Source organism: Colias croceus, chromosome 6 (genome assembly GCF_905220415.1).
Source record: "Colias croceus chromosome 6, ilColCroc2.1".
Taxonomy (NCBI): Eukaryota; Metazoa; Arthropoda; class Insecta; order Lepidoptera; family Pieridae; genus Colias; species Colias croceus.
Window position 1 is genome coordinate 4,394,375 of NC_059542.1, and position 14,006 is coordinate 4,408,380.

The window sequence follows — 14,006 nt, forward strand, 5'->3', positions numbered from 1 at the left end:
TATGATTATTTTCAAATAATTTATAATTAGTTTTAAAAAACAGAATAAAACATATCTGACAGTATAATCATCATCAGTCTTTGTTAGGTCACATTGCAACCCATGTGTACTACGTCGTCGAGGACGGCAAAAAGGCGAAAATCCACCACGCTAGCCATGCTATGTTACAGTTGAAGTAAATAATAGGAATCGGTTCACGGGACATTTTTAAAGTGAAATTTTTTTGGCGCGATGAGAGCAAGTTTTCAAGGTCTCGTTTTGACAATACCATCACGTCATAGAGTAAGGCGACGATTTTGGTATCTTTGAATCTTGTCAAAAAAAGTTTTACTTTTGACACGTGCACAATAGTAAAACTTTTTCACTCGGCACACAAGCTTTTTATCTTACGTTTAATATGATACGTAACATTACGAAAACGAACAGATGGATAAATCCTTAAAAACATCAGCATGTGAAGTTTTATATGTAAATCGCATTCATTAGATTTACCCAAACAATAGTTGCTTATTGACGTCAATATTAGTTACCTAAAGATACAATTATTATAATGTTATTTTTTGTTTTACGTTACATAGGTACTTCACAATTGTTTATTACGTACCTAATGATAATACTTTAAATTTAAAACAACTCTTTGCACTTTAATAATTATTCAAATCTACAATTCAACTTCAATCTCCGGACTCCGATAGATAAAGAAGAAGGGTACTTAAAGATTTTATAGTATCAGTAGAATTATATTATGTAAAATGTACACAATACACACGTACACACGTTTTGTTACATTTCAGGGTTTCGTAACAAATTTGTAAAACGGGACACCATTATGAGACTTCGCTGTACGTCTGTCTGTCTGTCACCAGACTCTTAAAAAACAATAGCTATCAAAAAATATAAAATTTAAAATATGTATTATCTAGATATGTATTTTATTGTAAAATATTATTATTACAAAAATAACTTATTTTTACGAAAGTCGAAACCCTTAGTGTCGCAAGTTCGACCCACCCTTACCCGGTTTTTTTTACACAAGTCTAATCCTGACTCTACGCATGGGAAATACTGGATGAATTTCCCACGTATCGTAATTTATAACTTTAACGGAATTAAATAATGTTTAACAAAATATTTTGTTATTCACAGCTTAAATGAGCCTTTTGTATCAGGCGCCGAAGAATTATAAACACCGTTAGATAAAAGATTTTGAGGTCTTTCGAAAAATTGCGATCCGCAAGTAGGTACTGCTTATCATATAACGTAGAATGTTAACATTAGATCTACAGGTAATCTACCATCATACCAAAGAGTTAGGTTATTTGGTTTATTGAAAAAAGTTGTAGCATAGGAATATAGAATCTCGCGAAGCGTGGATCCGTCGAATTACAACCTGCACCTGGCAGACGTTTGGGAAAAGATAATTCTCGGCGTACACAGCTGCGACAGCGATATTATATTCGCAAAATAGTCTAGCGAAACAGAATGCGTTAAATTGCAAGCAAATGATTACAAATGTTCGACGGCATCAAAACACGATTTAGATAAAGTAAGTAATATTTATGAAAAAATTTAATTGCCTGAATTAAAATTGTATCCGTTATATTGTAGGCAATAAAAAAGCTTAAAAGCTTTAAATTAGCAAATTTTCAAAACTATCATTACAATTTACGATACGAAACGAATAAATAAGAACACGCTAAGTAGATGACTGAGTCATAGAGTCATCAGTAGAGTAAGCTCTACCTCAATAACTCTATAATACAAAAAAATGTGAAGTCCCATGTCCACAAGTGCAAGGAGCAGATGCATTGTGTTGCACTGATGTATGCTGTTTCACTGATCGATTTTTCTTTAGGGCCAAGAAGGTGATTAGCCTTCTGTGTCCTGCCTGACCGAGACATTTTTGTTTATTCGTCTCCACCGGGATTCGAACCCAGGACCACCCAGTTCTACGCTCACGCGTCAAACATTTTACCGAGGAGGCGGTCAAACTCTATAATATAGTTCTATAATACTTTTTCTTTCTCGCAATTATACAATATGCTGCTCATTGCTCACCTTAATCTAACCCTCCTTTTGACCCTGCGGGTTAAAAACAAACAGCAAACACAATCATCGCGGGAAAGATTTGCTTTTTTTTAACGTTGACGTAGGTAACTTGTTTAAAGAAACAAGTTTATATATCAAATCAATTCCGGATAAAATATTTTAGATGAAATCACGATCACTATGTTAATTTCGGTGACGATAGCTATTTACGGTCATTTTTTTGCCACATCGCCGCTAAATAAGATTTGACCCGTACAATGGATGCATGGTTATTCGATAATTAATATCCTTTATATAAAAAAATCCTTTTTATATATTACATAGGATAAACTTATCAACATCAACATTCCAATCAGGACTATCGCTGCAAATTACAAAGAAACAAAACTACGATAATAGTAGACTGTAGAAATGGTTTAACCAAAACAATTTGCATTAACTACGTATTTTAAATTTTTACAAGGTTTACATACAGGTAACTTATTTTTCTTATGTTGCTTTAACCTTTCTATAGCATAAGAAAGAATGGCATTGAGGGTTTTACCGATTGCAATTCGTAGGGCAGTAAATATTTCAGACCGCAAGATTGGCATAAATCCTTTACCGCACGTAGTTACAAAACTCAAAAGTATAAGTAATAGGTACCCACATAATAATTAAATGCAAAAAGAGTCAACATAAAAAATCTACTTTAGATATTTTGTTTCGTCTGTTACCTTTACTTTTAGTCCAGTAGTAGTTAACTTAGTTAATAATTAATTTACCTTTTGTTACCTACTTGGTTAGAGTACAATTTAAACTAAAGCATTAGCTACTTAAATTATTCTGTGACTAAAAGTTATTAGGAATCTTTTAAGACAAGCATTGAGTAACCACATTTCGTAGTGCCTAGATGCTCCTCAAAAATACTAATTTTGATGTTTATGTTTTTTATGTTTATATTTAAATAACCTGCTCTTAATAACAATAGTTTTTAAACTATTATTAGGATAAATCTCGCACCGGATTATTGCCTGAAACCGGTTGTACACAATGATCTAGGAAAAACAAGTAGGAATAATTACTTTAACAATAAAAAATATACACATTTTGTGTTATTACTTCTGGTCTTAATATTGAACTGAATGTTCTAGTACAGTAATAGTAGATCAACCGGTTTATTTACGTGCCTTAATTTTAAGGAAGGGTAAGAAAAATAAAAGATACTTATCAACAGAAATGAGGAAAACTTTAACGGAAGTTAAAATAATCACACAGAAGTTATAAATAACTTTAAAAACACATGACAATAAGACATTAATTTCAATTATTAATAAGAATTTACTATAGAGTAAGTTATTAAAGGACCTTTAATACCTATGCTATATTGTATATATTTGCAATTCTTTTTATGAATAAAACAATAATAAAGTGAGAAAGTGATCTATACGATGGTTTTACGTAACATGCATTGTACTTGCCGCTAGCCATAAGTTGTGACTTGCGAACAATTCAATGTGTTGGCTATGGCCGAATCAAATCCTTAATTAATAATGACAATGCGTGCATGTTCATCGAACACCATATAATATCCTTTTGATAAAAAAATGCTAACATAGTCGATTCACAGTATGCGACTGCTAGACATTTTTTTAATTGGCATGGACACATGGAGGTTAACGTAAATTTAAAAAAAACTGTAATGATTTCTAAATAACAATAACTCATTAATTTTTTCGTCAATCGTCATGTAAAATAAACTTTTCCGCCACAAAGGGGTTGAACTCTGCCAGAAAACAAAGTAACAACCGCCTATTTTATTCCTTGTCAAGTAAGTGAGCATTTTCAACCCCATTACAAAATATTTTACCATTGCGGTTCTTTGCTATTGGTTTTAGTTTTTCCTACAGAAGGCATCGTGGTGTCATCTAATATCTTAATATATTAATCCATATCAATGAAGCTAATTAGATATATCATACTATTGTTTTTTTATTATTTTGATTATCAGCTTTATTACCATGACACCAAAAGTATATGGAACAGTATATTAACGACGCTACTAAAACTACACAACAATAAAACATAATATTATAAAACAAGTACTATATAGTAAATATATTAAATTAAAGGTTTAATATATTCAGATAGGAGAGCTGTCACTGAATCTAGTAAAATTGCGTGTCGACATACATAGGTACGCATAGAAAGAAGTAAAGAATATTTACTCACAAATAATACGATCGTTTCCACGCCACAATATGTGAATAATGGATATGGTTAAGCAATTAACATCTTGTTAATTGCGTATATTTTTTCAAAGAGAAAGACGTTGCGATCGAGCATATTTACTCCAAAAACATTAAATGATAACTCTATGTTGAACAACAATGTATTGCAAATTTAAAAACCCATTCAAAGGTTAACCTATATATTGATAACATCCTTGAAAACGCTAAAATGGTTTATGATGTAGGTTAATTAAAAGATTTAGAGGTTCTTTGTAGGTTGGGGCACAAAGTCAAATTCCATTTATGTAAAGTTATTTGCAAATATGTATGTACATATATTAGGTAGGTATGTATCAAAAAAGCTATGATTTTCCAATATCGCTACTTAAGTAGAAAAATTAAAATTACTGTTTTCGAGTCATATAAAGTATAGAAATAATGGAACACTTCCATTAACTTACAAATACTATAAAAAATAACCTTTCATCCATGTATTAGCGTTATCGATACACGAAATAATAATATTAATAGATCGATAGTTAAATTAATACAGTACAGTTATACTTACATATTTGTTATCCGGTATAGTTATGCGCGTAAGGACGAAAACTCCTCGGAATTTTATTAGCGCGCGTGATCACCGATTGAATACAAATAAAAAATAGAGCTATTCGACTTTCCCGTATCACGTTGCACGGTTGCGCGGGCGCAGGTGTAAACGCTCCACGACGACGGCACAGCAAGCAGTGATTGAGACTACTGGCGGTTGCCGACGCGCGACAGTCGCTCGCTCGCGTCATCAGACGTCACTGATGCAATACGCACCTGACACCGCCGCGCCGGTATTCAGCAACCACCTTCTAGCTGCTTCCGACGCTGTGGACACTGGGCCCCCACTGCTCCCCACTTGTTAATTAAGCAAGAAAAACCATAAACATTACTCACCAACTGATTTTGTATCACAGACAACGACTCCGTGTTTAAACTATGATATACCTGAAAACAATTAATATTTTGTTAATAATTGGCATCGATAATCGATTACTGTTTTAATTATAAGCTAGAGCCTACAAGTCCACTACAATAAAACAATAAGACGAATTAGTAGGTATTACCTACTACATTTAGAAAGATTTTCACTGGAAGTGATCAACTTTCATAATTTACATTTTTAATGAAAAGTTTAGAAAATTTTTTGTTAAATTTTTTGTATGTTATAGTCGGAAACGTAACTGGTGCATCACTTGCTGGTAAGCGCATCGACCGTCCATGAAAATTTGCAGAACCATAAAGGGCATCTGAGTGTCTTTAACGTCTCCGAAAATCATTTGCCGATTTAAAAGATATGGGAAAGAAAGGATTGGTGAGGGGAATAATCAATAAAGGAAAGGATTGGTAACTGCAGGAAAAAGGATACGGGCCTGAGGATTCACTCCGGATTCACTAACAGCACATGAGTATTTCTACTCATGTGCTAACAGCATGCTATTATTTCCTCCGATTTTCTGTGGGGGTGTGGTACCTTACCCGGTAAAAACTGGCCCAATTAGTGCCAAAGCGTACACGACTCTCTTAATCTACACATAATGAATTCGTTGGTTATATTAGGGAACGCATCGAAAGTTTAGTGTGAAATCAAATATGTAAATGAAATATAAATGTTAATTATATATTATATACGTCGTATACGTTCATGCGTCAAAGTGATGTTATTCTTATAAGAATATATTATTTTAATATTAATACGAATATAATATGTTAAAATAAAGTGGGAAGTACTTATTTTTAACATATTTTTCGTCCATATTATTGCTCATAAGCCAAAATGAGTATAATATTTAATCAATAAAAAAGGGTTCTAATGCGAATGTATTGTGTACCAACCAAATGGCCAAAGTAAATTCAATGTTTATTTGTTCGAGACTTTGATTTACGTCATAAAATGGGTAAATATTAAATACAGGTATTTTTTAATAAAAAAAAACAAAACAACCGCTTATCCGCATCGGTTTTAAGATCGTTATGGAATATTCCGAATACAAAGATGTATGCAAAAAGATCATTTAATATAATATAATATCCATAACTAATTATATTATATTTGGCTTTAATGAAGCAACAAAAATATTACTAAACTAAACTTGAAATCGGATGTTTATTTTTAAACTAAAGCATCTAGATCACAAACTAAAGTATATTATATCCTTGTCCTTTCTTCTTTAATAAATTTATAGTTTTGCAATCATAATTATTGCATACTTGGATAGGAACAACAGATAGCGAAATATTGAGAGCGCCATCACAGCGACATTGAAACGTCATTATTTGGCCTTAAAGGGCTAAAAGTTCGAGAACATTGCATGCAATTAAACAATCTATATATATAACACGTTGATTTAGATATCTTACATAATAATTATAAATTCCTTAAATATAATATTTATAATACTATTCTTATTCTTCTTCTGAAAACAATTTTTATACACAAAAACAGCAAAACGACTACCTATATATAATATTTTTATCCAAACTTGTTAAAAATTTTATACACAAAAACAGCAAAACGACTACCTATATATAATATTTTTATCCAAACTTGTTAAAAATTGCCAACTATTATGGTATATTGTGTTTATTATTAAATTATCACTTTAATTCAACATGAAAAGGATAATTATAAAAACTCGAAAACAAAAAATCAAACCATTGAACTGGCAAGTGGCAATAAGCAAATAAACCCACGAGCATAATACGTTTAAAAATAAATTATTTAAAGATTAATTAAAAAGGAAAATATTCAACGCACCTTTACTTTACGTAAAAACATGAAAAATAAAACCGGCGAGGTAGACCTTGCACTGTGAAGGGTTCCGTAATGGGGAATTAACGCTATATAAAATATATATATTTATTAATATACGTCTTATTGGTAAATATTATCCCTATTATTTTGTATTATATTTATTTAAATATTATTAAGCTATAAAGGCCGGTTTATTTACATCTCTATACCTACGTGAATTTTAGATTTACGTGTCGATCGTGTATGGCATATTAATTAATATTAATGGAATTTGGAGCAAAAATATATTTTTAACATCATCCACATACCAAATTATAACAAAAATAATGTGAATAATTTTAATTTTCATTCTGTGCACGTTACTTGTGTTCCTATATAACTCTTTAAGATAAAATACTTGAATGATGAAACTAAATCTATATATATAAAATTCAAAGGTGACTGATATAGTGATCTATCAACGCACAGCCCAAACCACTGGACGTATCGGGCTGAAATTTGGCATGCAGGTAGATGTTAGGACGTAGGCGTCCCCTAAGAAAGGATTTCCCGAAATTCTTGCGGGAACGGGGAAAAACGGGGATGCACGTACAAAGTCGTGGGCGGAAGCTAGTGTGTATATATGTATAATGTTATACTCTGCTAAGTTTTTAACTCTTAAAAAAACGATGAAAAAATATTTGTGTTCAGATGAAATCGCATTTCGCAGATATGATTGGTATGAAAATTAGGTATATACATATTTATTTTATAAACTATCGCTGTCAATCTCCAATCGTTTGCGCTCGATAAGGACAAGAATAGATGTTGAGGTTTGGCTCTCGTCAATTCCTCCTACACTATTTGACTAATATAAAATATATTTTACGAACACAAAAAGATATAAATTATGTTTTCCTTTTTTTTAAATGATCAATAACACTATTTTATTACACAAGTCTTTTAAAACATAATTGTGTCCGTTTTATTATTTTGTCATGTAAAAACTAAAGGAAATATTTTTTAAATTAAATTGTAGCCTTGTCGTCTACAACAATAATTTATAATTCTCCATTTAATTATACTCAGAGGTATCATTACTTGACCTTATGCAATGTGTGATATGTAAAAATGTATCATCATATCATGGTTTTGAATTAGGTAACTAATACATGGTACAGTACTCCAAAATTAATAATGCGCATGCAGATCTTCGCTAATTATCGTATTTCCAGAAACACCCGAATCACCCCGAATCATTGAATCGTAAGTGCCCTAAACAATGCACTTGCATCTTGCACCTTGTTGGGAAGAAATAGGAGTCAATTCAGAGTCATACACAATTGAAAACAATTCGGGCGATAAGTGACGGTAGCCTGTCAGTCAAAAAATTAAAAAATCCGTCAGTCGTCTTTATTTATTGGTGGTGACCGCACGTATTATCTCTGTATGGAATTATATAGAGCTGCTGTTACATACCCTTCTTAGTTTTGTTTCAAAGTTCAATTATCCGGTAAAATGATTATTTACTCATTTAGCAGATAGCAGTGGGGAAAGTGAAAATTAATAAGAGCATAGGTATTAAAAGTTCTGATCATTCTACGATATCAGAAATAGAGATATTCCCTGATTCTGTAAATCCTTTGGACTGAGAATTTAATGATTAGATTTCACAATTTAAATGTAAACCAGTGTTTGAAAATCATTTTTTTAAATACAAACTTTGTCTTATTTTAACCTTCCATACATCCATCATTACGACAGTTTCAGAAAGACACTTTAATAGTTCTAAGTATAGAATTTTCCAAGTAAATCAATACAACAAATATATATTCGTAATCGTGTGGCTTATCCTCGCTATTAACTTTTGAATTATCGAAACAAATTTCGTTACTTATCTCTTTTACCATATAATCACAATAAAACTCATAATTCTAATAAACTATGCATGAAGAAAATACATTTAACCACTCTATATACATAGCATCTTCGGAGGCTCGCGGAATATGACAGTTGCCGAACAGTGACGAATTTTTCTATGCGCATTATTAGTTTGGGAGTACTGTACATCTTCCCATATTTGCAACTGTATATTTCATGCTTGGTACTGGTTGCTTGGAAGAAATTGCTATTTAGCAATAAAGCCGCCAATTGCTTCTAATTTCCTTGTATTGTAAAATTAAAAATTGTGTGCAATTAAGAATATATAACTATAACTACAATTCTTAATCTCACATTTGATTACATGGTGACAGGTGATAGTGTATCTACAAAATATTTAGTTTCTGTACAAATGCAAAACGCCAAAACCTAAACGGGAGTGGCCTAAAGTACGAAATGAGTCCGATTTGTGTACAGGAAGAATATTATTTATAAATAACTTAACATAGAATTTAAATTACCTATAATATATTAATAATATTGTTAAACTTATATCATGAAATGCATGCCCAATTAAAACTGTTACAGTTTCTAAAATAATCTTAAATTTAATTCAGTGTTGCAACTACACACATATTTCATTTTGTTGGGTAATATTTATTGTAGAACTAGATGATTCGGCAAAGCTTGTTCTGCCTTCCTTACTCGTATATATTAGAGGTATAAAAAATAGATTTTGACCAATTCGCAGGCACCCAATGCACTATTTCGGAGGAGTTTAACGTGATTTACCTAACTACAAACACCAACACAAGATTTTTATCCTTTTTAAATCAAAATTAGAATAGGTACAAAATTTCAAAGTGAAAATTTTAATCCGATTTTTGATTTCATTTCACCAAAGTCTTAAATAACAAATTCCTCAATATTTAAATCAAGTAAATTAATCAATTTAAAATATTTATCACATGCATTGATATTATTTACAGGCGTAATAAATTACGTCAATATATTGACTAGTGTGTCCACAAAAATTTCTTCCTTTAAAAATGTTGGTAGAGCAAAATTAAATAAACTTTATTTTTTAAATTGGTGTGTAAAAATATTTTGCAGCGTCTAACTAGGATATCTAGTTGAATACATAGTCTATGAGACCTTTCCGTTCAAGCATTTTCTTTAAAACAATAATGTTGATAAACATTAGTAAATTTTATGTTTATGAATTTAACAACTAAAATTCAATTAATAATAGATTAGTTGCGTTCACTCAAATAGGTTTGTTTTTATTTCTTTTGGAAAACAAATAAGGCTAATTAAATAAACTTTCCATGATTTAATAAACAAATTTAGTATATTCTTTGAGGACATATTGTATTATAAAACCTGTTTTACAGTGTATTTCCAATTTGGCTCTATTTGCTTTAAATATGTATGTTTGTACTGATGTAAGAGACGGGATCTTTTGGATAGAGATAGCATAACTACGGGGTGATACAACATAGCCGAGACTTCACTACCCTGAAGCTAGTAACAATTAGTTAGTTAGATGTCATGTTAATGAACTACAAATCTACATAAAAATGGTAATAATTCCCAAAACTCCTAATTAACATTTTTGTAAATTATATACATATACAAAATTAAATACAACGCCACCTAGTGCTAAGTATAATATGATTTTGAGGGAGGTTTTAATATAGATTTAATTTTTTTAAGGTTTTAGAAAGTGTGCGAAGCCGAAGCGAAGCAGGAAGAAAGTTAGTAGTATAACGGAAAGATTGTTTACACTACTTATAACTCAAGAATGGCTGAATTAATATCTGGAGTCTACTTTATTATTTGATACACTTTGAGTAAATACAAAAAAATGTATTGAACTCGTATAGGTTTAGATTTTTACACGGTAATTTTTACACGTCGTAAGAGACGCCATGGACAGAGACCGGTGGAGGCAAATCATCCGCTCCAGATGCAACCCTGATGCTGACCACGATCCTCAGACATGAGGGACCGACAAGAGAGAGAGGTTTAGATAAATGATAATGTCCTATGAAGCTTAAGTGGGATCAAGCAGTACAGTATCACATAAGTTTTCAATTGGTTTGAGGGAAATCATCAAATCAATGTAAGTAATATCAATTACAATGGACAAAGTACCACAGGCTCAGCCAGAAAGGGCTCTTAGAATGTCTAATTATTATAAAAAAATTAATATATTTATAAGGGATGTATTTCCTTAATTGCGGAAATTCATGTAAAAGTCTGAAATATTAATTACAAAATACCAATACCCATAATCTTCAATGGTAAAAGTATTTATAAGAAAAACTCTATCTATTAAAAATTACATACATGTAATTAATATATTAACTTAAAATTCATTATTTAGACAAATTTAGTCGCTAATGTTGCGAATTAAGTTATTTATAGATTGATCTAAAATAGGACTAACATTTTCCTGATGTGTAGTAATAAAGTATTGGTATTTTTCATATGACTAATGAACGAGAAGAATCGTAAACAAAAGTGAAAGTATACACTATACTAATTAATGAATATGAAGCATACATTTCTAGCTTATTATTACAACTTTGTATGGGCTATTTACTGTAAATAGAGAATAATTGAAAGCATATTCAACAAACATTCGATTGATATCATTTCATAATAAATAGTGGGCGTGTACACAAGACCAAAAAATTGAGTACTTACCAAGCAGTAACACCGATTATATCATCTTAATACATCATCACAGTATGATAAATTATTAGGTACTTATTTGTAGCATTGAAATTAAATTAACTAACGAGGCAGCGCTTGTCACCTCTTCATTTACTTGCAATCGGTGATTTAGGTTATAAAAATAGATATTCTTAACTCAATATAAATAATACTTAATGAATGAATCAATTCTTAATAACGTCATGTTAAACAACAAAAATTAACAAACTGTATTTTACACACTCTTTATCAACTACAACTTTCAGCTTCAGATTTCATTTCATTTTTTTAAATCTCAATCTCGTCTAGGTACATAAACCCCACCTCCAATCTCCCATAAAACTGTAGTGATGTTCTTTACTGTTGCTAAGTCTCTTCCACAAAATAACGGTTTTTTATTAAAAGATCCTTTTATTTATGATTTTCTTTATATACGTTTATTTTAAAAAATATTGTGATTGTAACAACTTTTGTAATGAAGGGTTTATTATTTTTTACATTTATTAATATTTCGACTTTATATTTAAATGGATCATCTTATCTTAATGAACCTTTTTTCATATAACATTATCTTAGCATTCAAATACTTTATGACTTTTATTTCAAAGAAACTTATGCGTATGGATATTTACTTTTCTTTAGTCGGACTGTAACATATAATATATAACTACAACATTAATCGATTTTTATGAATATAATTATTAAACGCTTCGCAACATCACTAATGACAGTAAAATAAAGATGAAGAAACCGTCAACGGAATGTCAGAAAAATGACAGCCAATGATAAAATATAATAAAAACTACAGACGAAATAACAATAAATTACCTACTCAAATATTTTCAAAATTATAAAAAATTCTAATTAATAAAAATAATAAATATATAAATTCTTATTTTAAGATAACAGATCAAGGTTATAATAATAGAGCTATTGCCATCTAGTGTCGAATAGTAAAAACGTGTTGAGGAAGTTTTTTCAACATAATTATAATAGTTATGTCCAACCCTCGATAGATGGCAATACCTATATGCTTTGCTCTAAGGCTTTGCTTTGTAATTATCATCTTTCAAAATTCGTCTAATTTCTTCACCACTGCTTTCTGTAATATTCTAAATCATTACTTAAAAAAATATCTTTCTCCCTAATTAGGATTAATGGTTTTCCCAAAGCTGATGTCATAGAATCATATTATTTTAAGACTTTAAAAAATAGGAAGAGGTTATCAATTCGGCCGGTATGTTTTTTTTATGTATGTACACCGATTACTCCGAGGTTTCTGAACCGATTTACGTGATTCTTTTTTTGTTCGATGCGGGATGGTGTATTTTTGTCTGTAGGTATTTGTAAATTTTGCAAGTGCAAGTTTGAAGTCGGTTGTTTTTAACGCAGTTATCACTTGTTATTTAACCGAACTGTTAGATATTATAAAATTAACCTGTCTAATGTATGTCTGCGGCAAAGGATGTTTATTTTTTTACATTCGACTAGTCTTTTTTGTTAAGAAGTTGCAAACTTAAATCATCCAGACACGTGCTCCATGTGAGTGTTTTTAATATTTTCCATTATTATTGTTATAAGTATCTAGCCACTAGTTGATTAAAATACCTATGATTAGGTTTCGGTAAATAATTAAATTGTTTTGTATTGTTATGATTTTTAGTTTTTACTTCTTTCAGCATGTAACTAGGTATAAAGTTTATATAAATATGAATATGTAGGTATCTACATATCCAAAGTATTTAACTAATAAATATGTATGAATAATAAAAGAACAAAAATATAATATAACAAATAGAACATGAAATTTGAACGGTTTTTATCTCATTATTTTAAGTGTACATACCTACTTACCTTCTTACCTATACCATTTTTCTTTACAAAAGAAGTAGGTATGTATTTGAAATTGAAATAGGTACCAATAAGTACCTTCGACTTTCGATCATAGTCTATACAATATCTGGTTTACATAACTAAGTGCTAGGGTTGGCTTTAGTTGACTGCCGCACGAATTTGTTAGAAATATTGATATTGTTAGTTAGCTAGGTAATGTAAGATTGTAATTCCAAAATATTATCGTTAGGAAACTTGTAGTTTTTTAGTTATTAATTTTTAAAGTTAATAATTTTTTGTGCGAAAAAAGCATTTATCCGTTTTGTTGTGCAAAAAAAACGGACCAAGACGTTCCATTTCACTGTACTGTGACTTTACGCAGCGGCCGGCGAGTGCCAAAAGCGATTTTAGGGCGATTCCCACTCAAACAAAAAAAAATCTACATAGGTTAAAAAACTATTGAACTTTTATTTATTTTTAATATCCAAAACTCTATACAAATAGGTAGCGAGGAGCGAAGCGACGAGCGT

At 30.5% G+C, this 14,006-nt stretch overlaps 1 protein-coding gene across 2 annotated transcripts in view; it reads right to left on the bottom strand.

Annotated features, from left to right (window-relative positions):
* LOC123692371 (elongation of very long chain fatty acids protein AAEL008004-like) overlaps positions 1-11,992 on the bottom strand; it is a 37,018-nt gene extending 25,026 nt beyond the window's left edge. The window contains exons 1-2 of one of the 2 annotated variants that reach the window (XM_045637107.1): positions 11,635-11,992; positions 5,205-5,255 (exon numbers count right to left, since the gene is read on the bottom strand). The gene's annotated coding sequence lies outside the window, so the exon portion shown is untranslated. Of the gene's footprint in view, positions 1-4,827; positions 5,024-5,204; positions 5,256-11,634 lie in introns of those variants that run through there. The other variant, XM_045637108.1, reaches the window with a different exon arrangement.
* Positions 11,993-14,006: the final 2,014 nt, after the last annotated feature.